Genomic DNA, 22,507 nt, shown 5'->3' with positions numbered 1-22,507 from the left:
CTGCCTGCTTGCGTCTGATGACCCCAGACTACTGAGATTTGCACTTACGCCTGCATGCGGTGTGTTTACATTTGTCTAAAAGCGGTGTAAATTGAATTCTGCTGTATGCTCCCAACAGTGACTACAAGTGTAAAGTGGCGTGTACAGAGTTGTACATACCACTCCTCTGGGGCCCAACCCTCCCTCATTGTTCCATCAAGGCTCAGGATGATGGCTCTGAGAGCGGGAGGAAAATAATCAATAACTCACATGGCATCCTGCATCCAGGAAGATTCTGCTGTAAATTAACTTGACAATGGGGATGAAAAAGGAGAGAAAGCTCCTCTGGATATCTGTTTGTCTGCTCTCTTTCTCAGATGCGGTGGGGAAAGAAGTACCAAACGGGGAGCAATTGAATGCAAAGTGCTCGTTTTCTCGCCGACTTTTCTGCAAGCACAGCCTACCCCCCGACCCCTTGAGGCGAGACCAGCAGAAACCCGCATCAGATCAGAAGGTGACATATCAAAAACCGTGTCACAAAAAAAGGCAGTAATGGTTGCCAAAGATGTGGCAGCAGTTCTAGTTTTCTACTGGGCTCTTTTTTATTGCTCCCCTGTCTATTGGGGTTGTATGGTATCAGAGGGAAACGCTCTCTCAGGCCTGTCATGTAGAAGCGGGATTTGATCTTGATGGCTTTGTGACAGTTTGGGATGAGGGATAGCGGTTAGTGCTGAACAAGAGACTCGGAGCTGATCAATGGGACTTTTCAGACAGGCCTATGTGGAGAGAAGTTATGGAATGGTACCTCGGTGCTGCTCAAAAGCTCCCCTTCCCACTTTCTCACTTGTTAATAATAATAACCACTCATCTCTTTTTTTCTTTTGTCTCCAAAAGCACAGGTTGGCAACATACACATACAGCTTTGGAAAGTGACCTGCTGCCCACTGGCAGAGTTTTCAAAAAGAGATTAATTAGAACAAGCAAATGTTACTGCTCTGGTGGAGGGTGAAAAATAGGGCTGAATGATTCATCTTTTCAATATCAAAAAATGTCAAATCGCAAGAGATGCCATTTTGATCACATAATTATATTTATGATGTCCAGACAAACTGTAAAAACCTTTAGTCAAAGTATAGTTGGTCAATTATACCGGGTATAAAGACAATTGTCACCAGGCAAATTTAGTCAGCTGTAGCTAGTTCACATTCACATTCTGTGAGCTAGACAAACTACAAAATGAAACGCTTCAGTGTTTTTTTAATACATCATCCGATAAAAATCGTTACGCACAGAAACCTTGCACATTTATTCTCATGCTTTGTATTACTCTATTCGTTGCGGAAATTCGCAAAATGAGGCAAAATGGAGTTTGTGGGTGCATTCTATTGAAAGTAAAAACCTTTTAGGAACTGAATTAATTACGTGGGTGCAATGGAAATCCTTTGTTTTGCAATCAGTACCATCTTTGATTCCAAGCTGTTCTGCAATCACCTGCCACAATCTATCTTTAATTCAGCATCTACAGTATATATTATTTACTCATATATTCTTCGTGCTGGGAGAAATTAATCAGCTTATCAGATGCCATTTTGGATGATGACGTTTGCAAGTACAGTGGCTCTGAGTGGTCAAACAACTCTCTAAAGGCTTTTGATGGATGTGAAAAAACACAGAAAGTCAAAAACTGTTCTAAAAAACCTTATTGGCGGACGAAGGTTTCAGAGTCAGTGTGTAAATGTGATTGACACAACATGAAGTCGTATTTATTCTTAAAATGTGCGACAATTTCGGACAAAAATACGGACTTGGTTTGCAAAGCCTTTAACATGTAGGGCCCTATCTTGCACCCAGCGCAATTGCCTTTGTACACCGATGCCTTTGTATCATTCCTATTTTGCACCCGACGCACAGCAGACTTTTCCCTCTACAGACGCATGTCGGTAAATTAGGGAATGTATTTGCGCTCCCGGGGGCGGTTCAGCGAAAAGAGGAGGCGTTTTCAGGCGCAAACGTTCCCTGGTGCTATTTTGCAGTTTCAGAAAACAATTCCACCACAGACTGGGAAAAGTCTAAAGTCAGTGGCACATTATTCAGATGCTATTTTAGGGGTGCATGCTTGGCCGTAATGTAGTGTGAGAAACGGGCACAACAGGAGCAGGTGGTGTGTTTGGAGGCCCACGCTCCATGGCTGCAGCAATCCTCTCCAGACTTGAGGAGATGCGTCCGAGAGGCCGCAGCAACATAGCCACCCGGCCAAGACGGGCATTTATTACTTTGCCGCATCCCGTTTCAGCTCCGGCTGGTGTGCGCCAGGCAAATCCGCCGTCATAATAGCAATCTGCCATGGAACAACCGTGCCTGCTCTTAAAGGAATGTGAGATGACGCTCTGATTGGTTTATTGCACTTTACGCCCAAACCACACCTAGCTACTTCAGACCAACCCATTTTAGATTTGCATCGGGCGCAAGACTCATTTATCCCGCCGGTATAATAGCAACAGCGCCCGAGATCCGCCCACAAAGCTACTTGCGTTTCACGTTTGATACTTGCGTTTCAGATCGTTAAAATAGGGTCCGTAGTCTTTAACAGCGGTTTGTCATTATCACCACAAGTGGACAACTACACAACTGTTTTTCACGGTAACTAGCCTATATACTGTATCTCTGTCCAGGGACTAGCATTTTGACGAGCTCTGGCACATTTACACCAATGTTTATTAATGTGCTTTGTCCCTGTTAAATAAGTAGTTAGTAGAATTAGCTAATAAGTAATGTTAATCTTACCAAATGCTAAAAGGTAGTTTTTTTTTCTATAAAAGAAATTAGTCAATTCATGTGTAAATTCACTCCAATGGACTGGTAAAATAAAAACTTTCAGCAGCCTACGTCAACATCAAGTGAATGCATCATTTCATGTTGTACACATAAAAATGCTTGCTACAAATTTATTTTGATTCATGCTCTATATACTGTACCACCAGTACAGACCTGAATGTTATTTATAGAAATGAATTGTAATATTAATCAGAACTACTGTAGATATTTTCACAAAATCATTCAGCACAACCAACACCAAGTAACATTTTTATTATCCTCGCTTTGCAAGACCTTCCTCCACAGCGCTGCGGAGGAGGGTCTGGCCACACAGGGTCTAGTCCACACAGCATTCCGGGATGGGAGAAAAACGTGCTCTGGTTTCTTGGTATTTCTTTAAACCAATCACAATAATCATAGCACTAAGCACTAAGTGCCGGATGGAGCCACGGCGCATTCAGCAAAATAGCCTCAGGAAGGAACTTGTTGTGGTGGAACGTGTGCACGTTCAAAAGTTGTTTTAGTCGTGCAACAGAAAACTCAGATTGGACAGATAGTCTAGCTAGTTGTTGGATTTACCCTGCAGAGATCTGAGGAGCAGTTAACCATAGTCCTCAAAAGTTGACCATAGTTTAAAATTCCAACACAAAGAAAGCAGAACGGACACCCAGCTGAAAAGAGTGACATCCGGCTGAATTTTCGACGGCACCGGAGCAATCCCAGAAGTGGAACAAAGTGGATATAGACTACATTTTTATAGTCTCTTTAAAGTGAGAGAATAGCTTCTTTGAATTATAGTGAGGTTAGTTTTCCACATTAGAGTCACAGGCTTGCTCTATGTCCTAAAAGATGAGGGCGACTTAAAGGTTCCTCCTACTTGTTCAAAGAATGTAATCAAAGAGCTGCATACAGGGCCACAGATGAATGAAAGAATGAAGGTACCCAACTACTGTGCCATCATGACAGGTCCCAGAGGTGCATTGTCACCAAAAGAGGAAACACGTTAAGGATCAAATGCCTGCAAACCATGTGAAATCAAAGACGAAGACATACAGCGAGGCACCTTTTACCATTTAGAGGCAGCTGTAGAGGAAGTGCAGCTTTCATTATGGATGTAATGGAGAGCCGGCCAAGGTCAGAAAGCAATCATCATTCTGACACCTCGCCCAGCAAGCAGCGCTGCTCCTCAGGGCACCGCCAGTGCTAGAGGAGCTGTCTTACACATAACAACAACAGACGATACAGGCCAAAGGCAATGTCATAGGCCACCCCTCCATCGATAACAGTGCAAAGGACCTGTAAGAGAGCTTTCTCATAGCAGAAAATAGGGCCTGTCAGCGTGCAAAATTCTAGGGCTTGATGTCAGAAAGTGTAGTCCAGCAAGTGATCTTGGGTGTGGACATGTGTTGATTTGACATATGTCTAAACTGACTGGAGAAGCACTGCGTTAAGAATAGCCGCCTCTATTATAGGCGCTAACTGAAGCTCAGCATATGGCAGGGCCCATGGTGGCATAAAGTAGAGACAGGAGGCAGAAGAGCATGAGGCTCGGCCCAGGCATGAGCTGCCATCCCCGTAGAGGAGCCCTGTAATTAGCAAGGCTAATGAAGAATAGGGCTGAGACTAATGTCCCTGCTGACCTCGGAGCCCTTTTGGCAGGGTGAGAGGCTGGAATTCAACAGAGCAGAACATGATACTATGGTATAGCCATTAACCCTGACCCAGCACTCCCCTCCAGCTTACATCTGGTGCAGGACTGGACTGGTACCAAATCTCAGTGGGCAGCAAGACTGAATACCTGAGTCCACAGGTAATGAATTGTCTGATAGGCCCTATTATCTCTCATCTACTCCGACTCACTAACTAAATTCTAAATTCAACCTTTAGGAGACAGTGTGTTATTAGCAGGGTTGTGCTTCTCATACCGCTGCCGGTGACTTAAAAATTCAAAAGTGCATCTGAAGCATTTTCAAGAGTCCTCGTTTTAAGTCTGCACACTGTAGATATTCCATCATTATAGAAACTGTTGTCTGTTTTGCACAGCATGGTTCCCCACACTGTGATTACATAGCGGAGGAAGACACCTGTCACAGGGAGCTGTTACTAGCTGTCAAAGCTTCCTACAGATTGGTTGCTGCTCATATGAATGCGTGGAAAAAATGACAAACCTAATTTTAAAGTGTGTAATTTTTGTGTTTGTGTATGCCCAAATTCCAATTTCAGAAACAAAACGCTACATAAGGAGGCAAAAATAATTACAGACTCTGGAAAATGATTCAGAATTTTTATTTGGAGCTACATGGTGATTCATTTCCATTCCAAGTCTGAGTTTTTGGGTGAAGCTGTTTTGTTGCTGCGTGGTGCTGGAGATGAGAAGAAAAAGGATTGACCTGCAGTATATATCAGCATTAAATTAGTCGTGGTGACACATTTGAACACTAACAGAGCAACATGACTGTCACCAGTCACCATTATAAACAGCAGCCCCACTGATGTGTGTCAAGCTTTACATGTGAAAGAAGGAAAATACACATCAAACAATGCAAAATAATAGACATTCCAGTAGACAGTAGCATAGAGCACAGATGGTTATTACTACAATTCATGTAACAATCTGTCAAAAAATGTTAAATTATATTTAAATTATAAAAACTATTGTAATGTTTCAGTTATCTCATGAATAGACTACTTAAGTTGTGCTAGCATCCAGACCATAGACAAGAAGCGGACATAGTCACTGTGACATTACTCATTGGTTTGTTGACGTTTTGAAGCCACGAGTTTGGCATTTTGGCCATCGCCATCTTTTTTCTTAGGAGCCAGAAGTGACCATATTTGGACGAGAGAGTGGAGCTGGGGAGGAACACTAAGTTATCATTATCAGCTAACGCTAGTGGTAGCAAGCTAGCTTGGTTAGCAAGGTGCATCTGTAATTCATTTTGGCTAGCGAAAAACAGGCCGACAGGCTGATTTTAGTGATCCACTGACTTTTCATGTAAAACCCTCAAGGGGGTAAAACTTTGAATTTGTCAAATACTAAATACCTGAAACACTAACGACTTTCCTATCAGCCTGAGCTGTACTTTGTGTTTAGTTCTAATTAACAAATGTTAGCATACTGGACAACGAAAACGGAAAAAAAAAAAAGAAGAAGAAAAGGGGCGCCCCTTTTTTTTTTGTGGTAATCGCGTTTGGAAACGGATTTTACGTCAGTCGTCATCTTGGTATTTGCAGAAGTGACCATATTTGGATAAGAGGGCTGGGGAAGATGACGTGGCTAAGCCAGTGTTGTGTATGGTTTCAATGGTGCTACGCTAAGCTAAAGAGGGATAGTCGCCAATTTTCAACCTGCGATCACAATGCTCTAATTAACTTACATGAAGTAAAAACATACAGTGAGAGGGTCAAAGTTTTAAGACAAAAACATGGACAAGACCCAAAAACAAGTTCACATCTATTTAATGTACACAGGGCTATGGAAGCCTCTGTCCTGATTGACCGGTTGGCATGTAGCCACTTCCCTAAACCATCCCCTGTTTTATCATCTATTTTTTAAATAAATGGGAACATTATGCTGTATTGAAGAAGACTTGAAACTAGCAGTTGAGACTCATTATGAAAATGTTTATGGAGGTAAATAAATCAAGTGAGAAAAAGAGTCATTTTTCCATAGACTTCTGGTGAACTTGGTTTATATCCGTTATTATACCCCTGTTAGCATTGTCATTGTGAGCATGTTAGCATGCTGACATAAGTATTTAGCTCAAAGGACGGCGCTGTGCTTTAGAACAGCCTCACAGAGCTGCTAGCATGGCTGTAGACTGTTTTATCACCTCATACAAACATGAACATTGAACATTGTAATTATTGTTATTATTTTAATACCAGCACAATAAACTGTCTCTATATCAGAAGACTAAGGCACTACAGATTATTTTAGAAATTAAGTCTTTACAAAGATAAAAATGTGATAAAAAACATTATTATCGAGTGGCATCTTATGATCTTGATGAAATAGCCAAAGCTGTTCCACATACTGTATATCACATCTACACTAGTCTTCCACACAGTGGTATTGTGTGAAAGAAAAAATATTGGCAGGATAACCAAATAAAAAACAGAAATATGTACTGTGCTGTATGTGAAAAAAAAGAATAGAAAAACACACTGTAGCTTGTATGCGTGTCTGTTTGATTAGACCAAGTTGAGGAAAAGGACAGATAAATATTGTATAAATGAATTTATTGTGTAATGTGAGCAATCAAATTAATTAAGGGGTCCACAGCTGTTGGGAGGCGAATAAGGCCATGAATTTTTCAGTGCTACCACTTCTCCCTAAGATTTTACAATAAATATTTCTGGAGGTCTTGGATGAATTTTTCATGGCTGAGAGGGGGAGATGAAAGGCGAATGAGGGATCCAGGGGACGGGAGCTCTCTGCTACTGACACACCACAGAGAGGTGCATCGGCTCCAATCTTTATCAATGAAAACCCAACCGGCACTATTGCTTTAATTACCCTGCTTTGTCAAGCATTCCTCTATCAATAAAGAAAGGCTGGGCTGTGTGGTCGGCTAAAGGAGGGGGAGGAAGAGGAGGAGGAAGAGGAGGAGAGGGTATGATATCATGAGTTCCACTTGTTTTCATGCCCTCCCACTTTAATAGTGATCTAACCATGATCGAACGGAGAACAAGTCTAAACTACCTCGCCATGCCACTGCAATACAACTGCAACCTGCATTTTTTGTTTGGGAGCTCAGAGAGAGAGCGGCCATATCAATCCCAATCTGATGGTGTCAGATACAGCAGCAGCACCTTTAATTCAAGGCTGTATCATTTATTTATTTATGATATCCTTGTAGGACCCAAATCAATGAAGCATCAAACTGCTATAGCCATACTGTATACTATATACTGTATATCGTGAAGATGTGATAAATACCACTGATTTGCATTCTATCTAAGCATGGACTGGATGAATAAATCAAAATTGTGCACAACTTGTATGTTTCCCCTGAGTTGGTATGCAGGGAGGATCCTGAGGTAACTAATTCAGGAGAGGCATATGTTGGGTGGGCAATGCATCAGCAATGTTCCACCTGGAATAGCATCCATAAACAGCATCTCTTCATTGGAGGTTCTATGCATTGATGTAAAGGATGTGATTTTATCACCACTTATAGCAGGTTCTAAATAACAACTAAGATCTTGAAAATCTGTATGTGAAAGCGATGGGATGTCTTGAGGAGAGCAATCAGGTATGACATGAACATATTTTCATAGACTGTGTGGTCAAAAATATGTGGAAACCTCAATATTTTTCTGTGGGGCTTTTTTTTCATGGTTTGTGCTTGGCCCCTTAGTGCCAGTTAATGGAAATCTTAAAAATCAGCAGCAACATGTATGCAACCTTGTGGTAATAAAAAGGCAGTGCGCTTGCGAACACAACAGGGTGTTCAATGCACCCCGGTTTCAGTTTAAATAAACATGTTGCTATGTTTTGTCGGGGCTGAACATTCCTTAACTGGAAACATCTGTGTGGGTGTTTAGAGCCTTTAAACCTGGATTAATTCATTTCTGTGACCACATGGGGGCAACAGAAACAAGCTATATGCACAACATTGATTGTCATGCAGTTGAAATGGCTAATGTGTTAGCAAGCAATAGGCTATGTACACATACAGCAGACACACATAGACAGTAAAAGAATGGACAAAGCAACGCCGTAGACTTCCACAGAGACCAGTGAAGTCAATTAGAAGCACTTTTCCGGTGATGGCTGAGCGTTGCTGTGCAGCCTCAAACTGAGCTTGATTACGTAGATGTGACGTGCGCAACCTGTCTGAAAGTTGTAAGTCTTCTTGTAGCTGTGCCAAGAGAAATCGCAATCATTACGAATCTTGCAGAGACAGAGAGCGTAGGTATATGTAAGGAGATAACATGAACACAGGCTAATTATTGCTAACTAAAATGCTAGTTAAAATTAGTAATTAAACTTAAACAGCTAATGTAAGTCAAACTGCCTGCGAGCTTCTCCTGACTATACGGTAATTTGTCTACTATGCGACAGAAAGTCGCATGGTTATGACACAATCGTTAGCCTATTTTTATAAAAACGTCTACTACTCGTGAGATACAAGGTAATGGTGACTTTTATATATTGTCGTGTTTCTTTAGAAATAAACAATGGACAAATAGAGTCTTTAAATGCTTCAGATGTAAAGTTATTCACTGTCAAAGTGATCCCAAAATGAATGGCAGTCAATGGAATGCTAGCGGCAGGTGATGGCTTGTTAGCCTCAGAAACTCCCCATTGGAAGTACGTTTTCCAGATGCTCGCTTAGCCCCTTACAGACACAGAGCAAAATTGGCATTCACTTCAAGTCCTGTTTCAGGCAATCTGAGAAAAGTAAGTACAGTGTTTGCTCCCCTTTTAGATCTATTTTGATTTTCACAACTCCTGAGTGAAATATCTGGCTCTTTAGCTACTAATGATCCACTATGTTCACTAGCTAGTTTATATCTGTCCATTTGCTTTTGTTTGGTGCTGGCCAGGTAGTGTAGGCTACAGCGTAATGTGGTAAACGTACTTTAGAGAAATCCCTGTGAGCTAAATCGTTCAGATTCCCAACTGTTCTGAACGCTCCGGTTTCAACAGTTTTTTCTACTCTCGGCTAAGTGTTACGCAACTCTAAGCCAGCCTTCTATAATTCGTCATCTGCTCCAGGTAGGCAGGACTGTAGTGTTTTTTTTAAGCCACTGCGGTGTTAACATTGTTGCATGTAACAACTACACGCTAACGGCAGTAAACAATGTCACCTTGGCTGCTAGTGTTCTTAAATTCTCCCCAATTCCAGGTCGCATTACTGCTGAAACATGTCCGATTGGGTAATGTTTGCTTCAGAAGCCTTTATCTGCAATTTTTGATGGTAGAAGGTGCTGCTTCGTTCAGCCACAATCTAACGTTATACTGCTAACTATTAAGTAGCTGCACGCTAACGTGACATAGCTGTAATCTTGGCGGCCAATGCTGGTCGTTTCTCACCGCATTCCGGTCACTTTACTGCTAGGACATGTCCGGTTGTGTAATATTTGGTTTAGAAGCCTTTATTATTTTCACAGTACAAAGTCCTGCTATATACGCCATTGCAGTAGCTCCAGCTTTAACTAGCTAGTGAAATAAAACTAGAGAGCACTGGAGATTCAAGGAAACACGCTGGCCAATCAGAGCAGACTGGGCTTTTTCGGGAGAAGAGATTAAAGAGACATGCGTTCCTACAGAGCGTCTCATACAGAGGGTGAATACAGGTGCAGCAGCCATGGGCAGTATGAGAAAAATAAAGTGTTTTTTTTTTTTTTAACATTAAAGCATGTAGACATGTTCTAGTACAAACACAAAATGCAAGTTTTATCCTGAAAATGATATATAATAGTTGCCCTTTAACATGATTATCTGTGTTCTACTAGCCATGTTGTTTTTCAATCTATTAATAGAAAGCAAAGCAGGCTTACTAGCAGACAGCTGCACTCAGCACTTAGGAGGAGCGATTGTTTAATTCTGTTATATTCTCACCAATCAATGCGTTCACTTCAAAGCGATGGGAAACGCTTGCATCCAAAGTAGATTGATCACTTCTAATACAAGTCATTAACATACAAGTTGTTAACAAGTGAGGCCTCTGTACTGTATCTAGGAATCAAGAGAGTCATCGATAAAGCCAATTTGAGACTTTTAATGTCTTAAAACCTTGAGTACACACTCCTCCACTCCAGAACGGGATCAACCACTGTTAAACCGTTTTCTTTCTTTCTTTCTCTGTGTTTTTTTGTTTATCTCTCTCACTCTGTCCTTCGTTCACTCACTCAACCTTAGCCACTTAGCTTGAAGCCTGTACTACGCCGTGAGACCACTGGTATACTTTACTGATGATAAATTTATAAGCCAAACGGAGGGGAAAGTATTAAACAACCTTGTGAATAGCTGGGGTTCGCTTAAACCGAGGCAGTGTATCCTTTTCATCAACAAAAATAACTCTTCAAAGGCAGTAAAAGCATGCTTAGAAAGTAAAAGGCCACTTTAGCAGACGAGGCCAGTGTTGGGAGGGGTGAAAAACAGAAACAATCCAACCTCTGATGGCCCACAACTAGCCCTGCCCCACCACCCCCACCCCCTTCCCTCCCTACTATCCCCTACCTCTGGCCACACCACCACCAACACAGCACACATCCCGCCCGTTAAAAAAAGCTAAATCAAGGCTTTGGAAAACATACAGTGTCTTTAATAATTCAAGCATTGGTGGGTTTGAATAGCCTCTTTAGCGTAGAAATATACAGTCTCCTGATATAAGATCAGTCCCTCAGGGGGCTCACTCAACATCTTAACTGCAGTATTGTCTGTTTAAGATGCAACTACCTGTCTGATTATATTAAGTAGAGAAATGGAATGTACACAGGATTGTATGGGGTTACCAGCAGTTTCAAAAGTATATATTTTTTAATAGGCGTACATTTAAAAAAAACAACAACTCTGAACTTGTATAACACCCTGCGAATCCATGAATCACGTGCAAAGTTTTGCAGTAAAGCAATTATTGCAGTTGACTAGCATCTTTACTGGGGTTGTGGACTAACACAGGATTGTAAATATTTAATTATCTTTGCACCCAATGCACATTTATATTTCATCAGGTTTCTTGCAGTTTATTCTCAAAGCAAAGTGTTGGACTGCATAATTATTTCAGTTTAGCATTTTTTTCCCAACCTATTACTTTCATAAATACAGGAATTTGAGTTATAGCTCCTCAGAGGGCTAATTTAAGAAAAGTGTGCATTAATTAATACAACCTAGATAGAAAGGAAGAAATCCCTAAGTAAGTAAGCTGTTGGCAGATATCAAGGATGATTTTCGCCTTCAAAGGAAATGGGGATGGATTTGAGAGGATGCGGCGGTTTAATCAATACTGTTGACTCTGGAGGCTGGCAGGTGCGGTTGGTGCGTACCTCTCAGTAGAAGCATTTCCATCATTCAGGAAGAAAACCTCAACGCGGCCAAACTGGAATTCTACTCCCAACTTTCCAAGGCTCCCAGTTGTGGAAGTGTTTAATTGTAGCTAATTTTCAGATTTTGCTTTAAAAAGTACAGAAAAACCCCTGTTGAAATATTCATCTGGGCATTTTTTTGTCTTTACTTCAGCGTACAGTACAGAACAGTATGCTACTTCAAACATTTTGTTGTATTCTTCCATTTGTGTGTATGTCTATTCTCACAATGGATGTGTGGAATAATGAAATAAATATCGAACTCTTAAATATTTTAGTGCATTCTAGGAGTAAAGTGGAAGTGTTTTTCTGACAGAGCTTGTGCCCCACCTTCCTCCACCCCCTCTGTATCTCTTCACAAATGCATTGTGTGCACTGGCCAGCCCAATCCATCACTCGGCGTCTGGCGGGAGAAAAAGCACTTTCCCAGGGTGGGTGTTTTTTAGTTCTGCCAGCGCTGCTGTTTCAGTGGGCACCCGTGAGACCTCGCTGATGGACACTCTGGTCATCACTGGCAGGGAGCTTTGGGACTCTCTTCAACCTCCCATCCCCTCCCTCCCATTGCCCCCCCCCCCTCCTATCTGTACCTCACCTCGTGTTTTCACCAGCGCCTTCCTTTGTCCCAGCAGTGTTGTGCACTCCTTTTTGACAATGATGACTACCGTACGTGCCTGAATTCTCCCTTGCAAAGTGGCTTGGCCTTCAGAGACCAGCCACACTCCGTTCAAGGTCTTAGGCCTCTCCGGGTGTTTGGAGACATGAGCATACGATAACAGTGTGAAGATAATTAGATTTTAGAGTATAATTGTGCTAGTTTTTAATAGAGCTAGACCGATTATCAATCCGTTTTTTGGCAGTTAGGAGATTATCTGTATTGTCGTTTTAGTTACCTGCTAACCGATAAAGTTAATTCATTAAAAAGTGCGCTACTTTGGCTCCACTACAGTTCTGTCTGTCCCTCTGCTTTGGTTTCACTCACCACTGAGTCTGACTTAATGTCCCACCCACAACACTATCTGACTATATTTTACTGTGTTTTATTTTTAAATGTTTCTAATTTATTAAATAATTGCTTAAAGCACTTTTTATTACTGTATATATGCATAATGGTTCCAAATATCAGTTATCGGTTTTATTAACTACTAATAATCGGTGTCGGCCTTGAAAAACCAGTATCTGTCGATCCCTAGTTTTTTTTTTTGGGCATTTCAGGCCTTTATTTATAAGACAGATGAAAAGATGAAAGGGAAGAGAGAGGGGGAATGCCATGCAGTAAAGGGCTGCAGGTTGTAGTCAAACCCGCGGCCACTGTGTCGAGGAGTAAACCTCTGTGTATGGGCGCACTCTCTACCAGGTGAGCTACCCAGATGCCCCGATCCTTAGTTTTTAACATATATAAATCTGAATCTGGTGGAAGATTACATTCGCCTTTCTGAAGGGATTGTCAATGGTGCAGCCAGGGTGACACACAGTATTTTTCACCAGCGATTGACCAGTTATCGGCCTGGACGATTATTGGGGCAGATATTTGGCAATTTGCAGATTATCTGTATCAGTGTTTTATTTGACAGATAACCGATAAAGTTAATTAATTAAAAGAAATTGCGTTACTTTGGCTTCGTTACAGCTCTGCAAGCACTTGCAAACAAACTGTTAGCATGTTAAAACTTCAGAAAGCTATTTTTGTTTTTATTTATAAATTCTTTTGACTGTGTATTGTGTTAAAAATGTAAGTTTAAAAAAAAGAATTGCTTTAAGCATTGCAACAAACTTTTTTATTGGAGTTTGTACCATTCCAAAATGTTTTTAATTTTTACTGTAAATACATATTGGTTCCAAATATCGGTAATTGGTTTCATTAACGATCAGTATCGGCCCTGAAAAAACAGTATCGGTAGACCTCTATTTTTCACAGTGGCTCCCATTCAGCCCCATTTTTTAATCACAACCAGGCAAAGCGCAGAAGAAGAGGGTTTTGCGCATGTATGTGCTCGGAACAATTATGTAGAAATAAAGCTATTCAAATTGAAGTCTGCTCCAGTTTTACTCCGACAAACTGAGATTTGATTTCCAAAATGCTCGCTCGTCTCTTCTACACAAAGAAGCCAGCGGGGAGAGGGTGCAATCGCTGGAGAGAAGTGGGCTGGAAGGCAAATCTAGATGATGCGTATGTTCTTAGAGTGCCCCTGGGTCTTCCATGGGTAGGTAGGATCTGACAAAAGAGATCTGTACAACAAAAAAATCCTCCACTCTGCTTGAGCATGGGATATTAAGCCCAGATAAAGATTCTCTCTTAAACATACTCCCTTCTCTCTTTTCATCCCCTCTTTTCTCCCCTCTCTCTGCAGTGGCAGAAGAAATTACCCATTGTACCATTAGATAAACCCAAACAGCCCTCTCCGTAAGACCTCCAGTTCCTCGTGCAGTCCCAGCTTGGTGTCCCTGGGGTGTTGGTTCAAAAGGAAAACTCTGCGGTGCCTCCGGGGGATGTTTAACTCATTGCAATGGCAAGTATTTAGAGAAAACTCAACAAGTTTGAGGCTGTCAAAGCTAGAATCCAACTGTCAGGCAGAATTATGTCTCAGAGGCGTCTGATGTGAGGTAATGACCAATTGCATCATTTTGACAAACCCACCATCGATGAGAACTAGGGCAGACAGCGATTGCTTTTGCACAAGTGTTTCATTTGAATTTGAAACACTGCTGCTAAGTGCATTAAATGATGCTGATTAACTAAGATTATAGCTGCAGCAGGGATGTGATTTCTGTGTTGATACGGAGCATAAATTGAGGCAGAGCAAACAGTTTTTTTTTGAGTGGCTGATGAATAATTGAACGTCAGCAGAGGGTACATCAATAAAGTGGTAATGAAGCATATTTGTGTGAAATTTCTAATTCTCAAACTCTGTCACTCTCCTAGCAGTCTAAAAACATCTGGTGTTATGTAGCTTACTGTATGTTAATTTGATTCATATTAAATGGCACCTTTTCAAATGTGTCCACAAATAATTCAGTTTTCTTAAAGGAATAATAACAGCACCATTAATGCTACTACTGCAACTGCTGCTACAGCTAATAATGATTATTTTAGTTTTATTATCATTATTGTTATTACCATTACAACTACTAATACTGTGACCTGGTTTTTGCCATGCCATAGAGCTATTTCATCTCAAATAGAATATTTATTAATCCTAGCCCTAAACCTGTTATGGCTAGTATAGAATTATAAAATACAATAAACAATGAATACACAAAGCACTTCAAATCCTCTGTGCTGATGATGATCTGAACAGCAGCCGTTTCAAAACTGAGGCTTTGGTGCCCTCTATCTTTGAGTCTAGGGAGCAAAAATAACATTATTGATTAAATGTAAACTGATCAACTGTTTCTTGGAAATTTCATTCATTTGGAGTCATTTTATATGACATAGCCTATAGTCATAAATCTATGACGGAAATGAGAGTAGATAAGGGATTATTCTGTCAACAGAGATGTATGTATCACCTGATGCTGATCTTGTAAGTCATGCTGAATAATTCAGTTTCTGTTGCTGTTTTTTTACAAAAGTAACCCATCACTTAGTTTTTTTATTTACAACTGTGTCAACAGGTCACTTTCTTTGGAGTAAAACTGTTCCTTTGTTCTGCCTTTTTCTAACACAGTTGTGGCATGTTGTGTCCACCTGGAGTACTGTTGACCTTCTGCGAAGCAGCTACCTGGTTAAAGAAGTCCATTTTCAAGGCTGTTCTTGCTCAAATCAAAACTCCATTATAGATTTTACCTCCAGGGGAACCTAGGGCTCATAAGGTCCTTGGCAATTTTACCTGAGGAAGAAGCTAAAAGGATTTGAATCTCAGAGGATGGGTGAAGAGAGGGAGGGTGTGAGGACCAGAGAGAGGGTGGGATACGCACCCCAGGACCCGAGCCCCTAATCTTTCTCTGCCAAGCAGGGAGCAAAGCAGAGCAAAAATGGAGATTCAGAGATGGTTCAGTGCCACTGAACCCTAAAACATCAGGGCCTGTAGAAGTGGTGGAGGAGGCAGAGAAACCTTGCGGTTTAAAAAGAAGAGCTGGGAGATTGTTGCGGAGCGATTGCCAGGGGAGGTAGTTTCGGCTCCCAGAAACGAGAGCTTCCAATACATTTAACATATACGAAAGAACAACAGCTCTCTCTCCCCACACCATCCTTAACTATTTGTACTAACAAGACAGATGGAGGCCAAAGATGCAGACAGATCACATCAGGACATCTGTCACTTCATGGCAACAGCCTCCTTAATAAGTGACAAGGCTTCCTCACCCGTGGGCATGGGATGGGGGAAGGGTGAGGTTACTGTCTCGGAGCAGTGGCTGTGCAAAGCAGCCGTCAAAGTCATGCGGTGCCCTTTTTTTAAAACAACTTGTCCCAATTACAGCCTATCACATGCGATCTGTGCCCTTGATTATCATCCTGGGCAGTAGACATCAAAGCTGCCTTCATTGGGTGCTGACACGAGGCTGTGCAGCAATTAGTAGACTTCACTGAAGAGGGTTTCATCACCAAATGTTTTCAAAAATACTGAATGTCTTAATTTGCAGGATGGGGGTGGGTTTGTGTGTGTGTGTGTGTGTGGGGGTGTATGATGCCCTACAGAAATAATTAAAACATAATTACAACTCATCAGCTGTGCAAGTGCTCACAAAGTGCTGTCGCTGAAGATCTGTTGCTTTCCTCGGGGCCTCGGCGGAGACAAACAGAACCAGTTCACAGCACAGCCATACATACACCCAATAAATGCTTATGTCTCATTACCATTGATACCAGGAAGACAATACATTCAAAAACCAAAAGTCCAAATTCAAATGAATTTCTCTTGCTGTCAGTATTTATGAGCGCTTCTTATCTTTGATAAATCAGCCTATCCTTAACCAGAAAACTACCATATGGGTCGATTATGCAAACAGCTCATAACGAACAGCAACCAACTTTTCTTGTTAGGTGGCGACCTCTTGTGGCTGTAGGAATTACCACGAGAGCAAATGAGAAAGTCTGGTGCCAAATTCCGCACAAGGAGGCAGGTTGGGATGGGTTAAGGGTCAAACAAACACAGGATTTTCACTCAAGAGACAGGGGTTTGAGTCCCATGTGAAACCAAAAGTCAACTAGCGTTTTGAAATTAACCAAGTTTTACATATGAGTTTTATGGACCTTAGTCCATTACGCAAGGACTTCATGTTACGTCCTCATTTTAGTAGTTTGACTAGACTGATTTTAAGCCTATCCATCATGTTTTTCTAACCCTAAGTATTTGTGTTTCCTAGACTTAACCAGTTCCGTTTACAACGTTTTCATGTTTAAAATTGTGCCCGTTGCGTAAATAGAACGGTCACATGATCACGCTCACATGATTAAACTGCCACTGTGTGGCAATAAATAGAACGGTCGTATGTGTCATTTTGGGAGTCTTCTGCCACCGTGGGACAGTAAACACAACAGTTGTATTTGTCGTTTTGGGAGTCTTTGGAAATCAACCTATAATATTGCTTAGGTCTGAGGGTGTGCTGCGATAAACACGTGCATTTGTCAAAAATATGTTGTCTGCCAAGGACAATACAGGCAGTACTCGTTAAAGCGGAATGCACAACAGGTCGTTAAAGCAATAACTTGTCTCCCCGGCCAATGTGTCAAACTGTGTGCTCTGTAACACAGAGATGCACAGATTGAGGAGCCAGTCAACCTTTTAAATTGACATCATGTTAGCTCTGTCCCCAGGTTGCAGTATGGGCCATTGATTCCATGATGACCACTTCATACAAATATGGCTGGCAGTACAGTCCTGTAGGGAGGAGTGCACGCTAAGTGTTTGTGACGAGCGCTAAGGCCATCGCTTGATTCCAAGGAAGTAATGAAGGCTGGACTGTAGGCGGTGTGTTTTCTTCATCCACCTGATGGCAGACTTCTAACAACCCCGGTGTCAAGCCGGCTTAAAGTCACGCATCCTCTCTCTACTGCTCATCCAGAGATCTCACGACATGTGTTTATTCCTGCCAGCCCAGGCCCGAGGAACCAAATGGCACAATCATGACAATCAAGTCTGGTTTGATGACGTATGTAATTCAGAAAATATTTGTGTATGGCAGGCAGAACATAGGCTTAGCATGCTAGGCTGAAATAGAATGCTCACTGGGGTAAAATGCATGCAATGGATGGAATGAGCTCCCTATTGACATCAGGATGGCCGAAAACCTGTGCATCTTCCGCCGAAGGCTAAAAACACATCTCTTCCGTATACACCTCGGATAATGAAGAAAAATAAATATATATATATATATATATATATATATATATATATATATATATATATATATATATATATATATATATACAGTGCCTTGCGAAAGTATTCGGCCCCCTTGAACTTTTCGACCTTTTGCCACATTTCAGGCCTCAAACATAAAGATATAAAACTGTAATTTTTTGTGAAGAATCAACAACAAGTGGGACACAATCATGAAGTGGAACGAAATTTATTGGATATTTCAAACCTTTTAAACAAATAAAAAACTGAAATATTGGGCGCAAAATTATTCAGCCCCCCTTAAGTTAATACTTTGTAGCGCCACCTTTGTGCTGCGATTACAGCTGTAAGTCGCTTGGGGTATGTCTCTATCAGTTTTGCACATCGGAGACTGACATTTTTGCCCATTCCTCCTTGCCAAACAGCTCGAACTCAGTGAGGTTGGATGGAGAGCGTTTGTGAACAGCAGTTTTCAGTTCTTTCCACAGATTCTCGATTGGATTCAGGTCTGGACTTTGACTTGGCCATTCTAACACCTGGATATGTTTATTTGTGAACCATTCCATTGTAGATTTTGCTTTATGTTTTGGATCATTGTCTTGTTGGAAGACAAATCTCCGTCCCAGTCTCAGGTCTTTTGCAGACTCCATCAGGTTTTCTTCCAGAATGGTCCTGTATTTGGCTCCATCCATCTTCCCATCAATTTTAACCATCTTCCCTGTCCCTGCTGAAGAAAAGCAGGCCCAAACCATGATGCTGCCACCACCATGTTTGACAGTGGGGATGGTGTGTTCAGGGTGATGAGCTGTGTTGCTTTTTACGCCAAACATAACGTTTTGCATTGTTGCCAAAAAGTTTGATTTTGGTTTCATCTGACCACAGCACCTTCTTCCACATGTTTGGTGTGTCTCCCAGGTGGCTTTTGGCAAACTTTAAACGACACTTTTTATGGATATCTTTAAGAAATGGCTTTCTTCTTGCCACTCTTCCATAAAGGCCAGATTTGTGCAGTATACGACCGATTGTTGTCCTATGGACAGAGTCTCCCACCTCAGCTGTAGATCTCTGCAGTTCATCCAGAGTGATCATGGGCCTCTTGGCTGCATCTCTGATCAGTCTTCTCATTGTATGAGCTGAAAGTTTAGAGGGACGGCCGGGTCTTCGTAGATTTGTAGTGGTCTGATACTCCTTCCATTTCAATATTATCGCTTGCACAGTGCTCCTTGGGATGTTTAAAGCTTGGGAAATCTTTTTGTATCCAAATCCGGCTTTAAACTTCTCCACAACAGTATCTCCGGACCTGCCTGGTGTGTTCCTTGTTCTTCATGATGCTCTCTGCGCTTTACACGGACCTCTGAGACTATCACAGAGCAGGTGCATTTATACGGAGACTTGATTACACACAGCTGGATTCTATTTATCATCATTAGTCATTTAGGTCAACATTGGATCATTCAGAGATCCTCACTGAACTTCTGAGGAGAGTTTGCTGCACTGAAAGTAAAGGGGCTGAATAATTTTGCACGCCCACTTTTTCAGTTTTTTATTTGTTAAAAAAGTTTGAAATAGCCAATGAATTTCGTTCCACTTCATAATTGGGACCCACTTGTTGTTGATTCTTCACAAAAAATTACAGTTTTATATCTTTATGTTTGAGGCCTGAAATGTGGCAAAAGGTCGAAACGTTCAAGGGGGCCGAATACTTTCGCAAGGCACTGTATATATATATATATATATATATATATATATCTTGATGCTGCACTTTCATATGGCTCTTTGCAGTATTACCTATTTAGAGCTAATGTACTTGCACTTATTACGCTGGAGTTTGCACCTTCAAGGTTAAACGCACTTAATTGTAAGTTGCTTTGGATAAAAAAATCAGCTAAATGACATGTAATGTAAAGTAATGTAATGCAATAAATCAGAACCATTGATTACTTTATAACACTGTACTAAAAAGGTAAATACATTTAAATGGAGGATGAAGTGTGCTCATCAGTGGAGTTGCTAATAAGTATAACTCTGCTTATGAAAGATCCATAACTGGTATACAGCTAATAAATGATAACACTTTTTAATATAGCTGTATGATTAAACATCAGGGTTATTATAATAAATTAAGACTAAAATAAGCAGTGAAGATGTAGAAACCAATAAGGAAACTCCAAGTCACTCTCTTTTAGAAAAATACTAAGCCTTTATTTATGGCTTGGTGAGCAGTGAAGATGTTTTAAGTAAACTGGAACTAAATAAAAACTAAAACCTTCAAGTCAAAATAAAAATAAAATTAAACTATATTGCCAGGTTAAAAATATAATAAAAACTAAATAAAAATGAACGCAAATCATTTCAGTTTTAGTTTATTACAGAAACTGAACGGGGTTGACCTTCCAGCAGATGGCGCTGTGAGCAACTGCTTTACATCTGACACTATATTAGCACAAAGATTACATTATAAACATCATGGCCATTCCTACACAGTTCTCCAACAATGTATTTAGTATGTTTATATAGCTACATACTTCTGAGACATTATATGTGCCCCTAAAAAGAACAAACTAAAACTAAATATGTAAAAACTAAACCTTTCTGAAAAACTGAAACTAAAGTAAAACTAGCAAACACTACTAAAATATAAGTCAAAATTTTAATAAAGTAAAAACTAATTGAAAATTCCAAACTATAATAACTTTGTTACACACATGAAAAATCTGACAGTGGCATTAACAGGGCTTAAAGTGAAAAAAAATCCTAAACCTGAAACCTTTTTTCACAGTGTAATATTTCAATATGTTAAATTAAGAGTCAATGTAGATTTACATATTGCAATAATATCATAATCCTACAATGAATCATTGTGAAAACAAAACTTTCTAGATGTTGTGTTGTTAATTTGAAAAAAAAAGTGAATTAGTACACACTGCTTTATTTACATTTATTAAAAATGTCGCATTGTTTAGCTTTTCATATATCTAGCTGCCATGCTAATTCCAAACAGCTTTGTCAAGGCAGTTTGGGCTTCAGATAGCTTTTACACAGTGGCCATCGTTAATGACAAATCATGTTCCGCTATGAAGATGCACGCACATATTGTTTGTATCACGGTCGGTCAGTGAAGGCGCAGTCGCAGTGGTAGCGGTAGCTGTCGTTGCCGGTAACTTACTCGTATGACAGAGTGCACAGACCGAAGCTTTGTGACTAGCAAGCACTTTCTTACCGCTGCTGCCGTACAGTATCTTCCTTGAACATGCACTGCAGAAGCAAGCACCTGGCTCCCTCAATTTGAGGCACCAAGTGCTAAACAGCTTCCCGTCTCCACCCTTTTCCTCTTGTCCTCTATTCATGTCCAGTGCCATTTGTTTTTAACTACTTTCTCAACTAAAGCTGTATCTACATGCTCCAAGTTTGATAAACTTTGCCTCCATTTTTTTTTTTTGCCACATTACCACAGAGACCACACCGGCACCGCACTCTCACATTTCGGCAAAGACCCTGCGTTCCTCTCATATGATTGGTAGGTGAAATCAATTGACTCGAAAATAATAAACCGCATGTAAGTTCCGAAAATAAAAATTTCCTCACGGCAGCATGCCGGAGATCCAGCACGTTGCCGGAATACTTTAAGCCCTGCATTAATGAACTGTTTATACATGTGTACAAATCATTCACAGGCAGGTTTAAAACTGTTTTAAACGTGTTGTTAAAATGTGACGAATCTAATAAAATTACAACTATGTTATATTACGTTATAAAACATTCAATAACTGTTTGTACAGCAGTTGTTGATGCTTCAGAGGAGTTATAGCTGTTGACAAATACATTAATATACACTTATAGCTACATTAAACTACATTATAGTTTGTTATATTTGATTTACTTATGTATAAATGCTAAAATAGTCTTGTGACTTTTTCAGTGGTTAATTTTAATTAAGTAATTTCTACATTTAATATGGCATTCTTTAGCCTCCATACAACACTTGTTACTGACAAACAACTAATTGAAAAGCAAGAAGTAATGCCAGTTTGCACACTTGACACTCTGAATTCCAGTATCCTTACGAGTCATTTATCCATCCATCATATTGTATTCAAATCTATGGCAGTTTAAGGTCTCCAGTTTACCTAACTTGCATGTTTGGACAACTGGAGTAAGATTTAAAGCCTCTTGCATGGTGTTTCTGTTGTACCCCAGGCAGTAGTTTCCCTGCCTCATGCCTCAGCACATGGGTTTATGTATAATGAGACTCATGCTGATGATCATATCCGGCTGCTTTTATGCTCTAAAATGTCATGGCTGGCCTTTAATTGACATGGTTCCTTGGTATAAACTTAGCCTCAAATTTGTCAGAGTTTGTGAGTAGCACAGTTTTTTTTTTTAAGTGCAGGTAG

The sequence above is a fragment of the Perca fluviatilis genome, chromosome 9 (genome assembly GCF_010015445.1).
Source record: "Perca fluviatilis chromosome 9, GENO_Pfluv_1.0, whole genome shotgun sequence".
Lineage (NCBI taxonomy): Eukaryota > Metazoa > Chordata > Actinopteri > Perciformes > Percidae > Perca > Perca fluviatilis.
Note: the sequence above shows the minus strand (reverse complement) of the source record.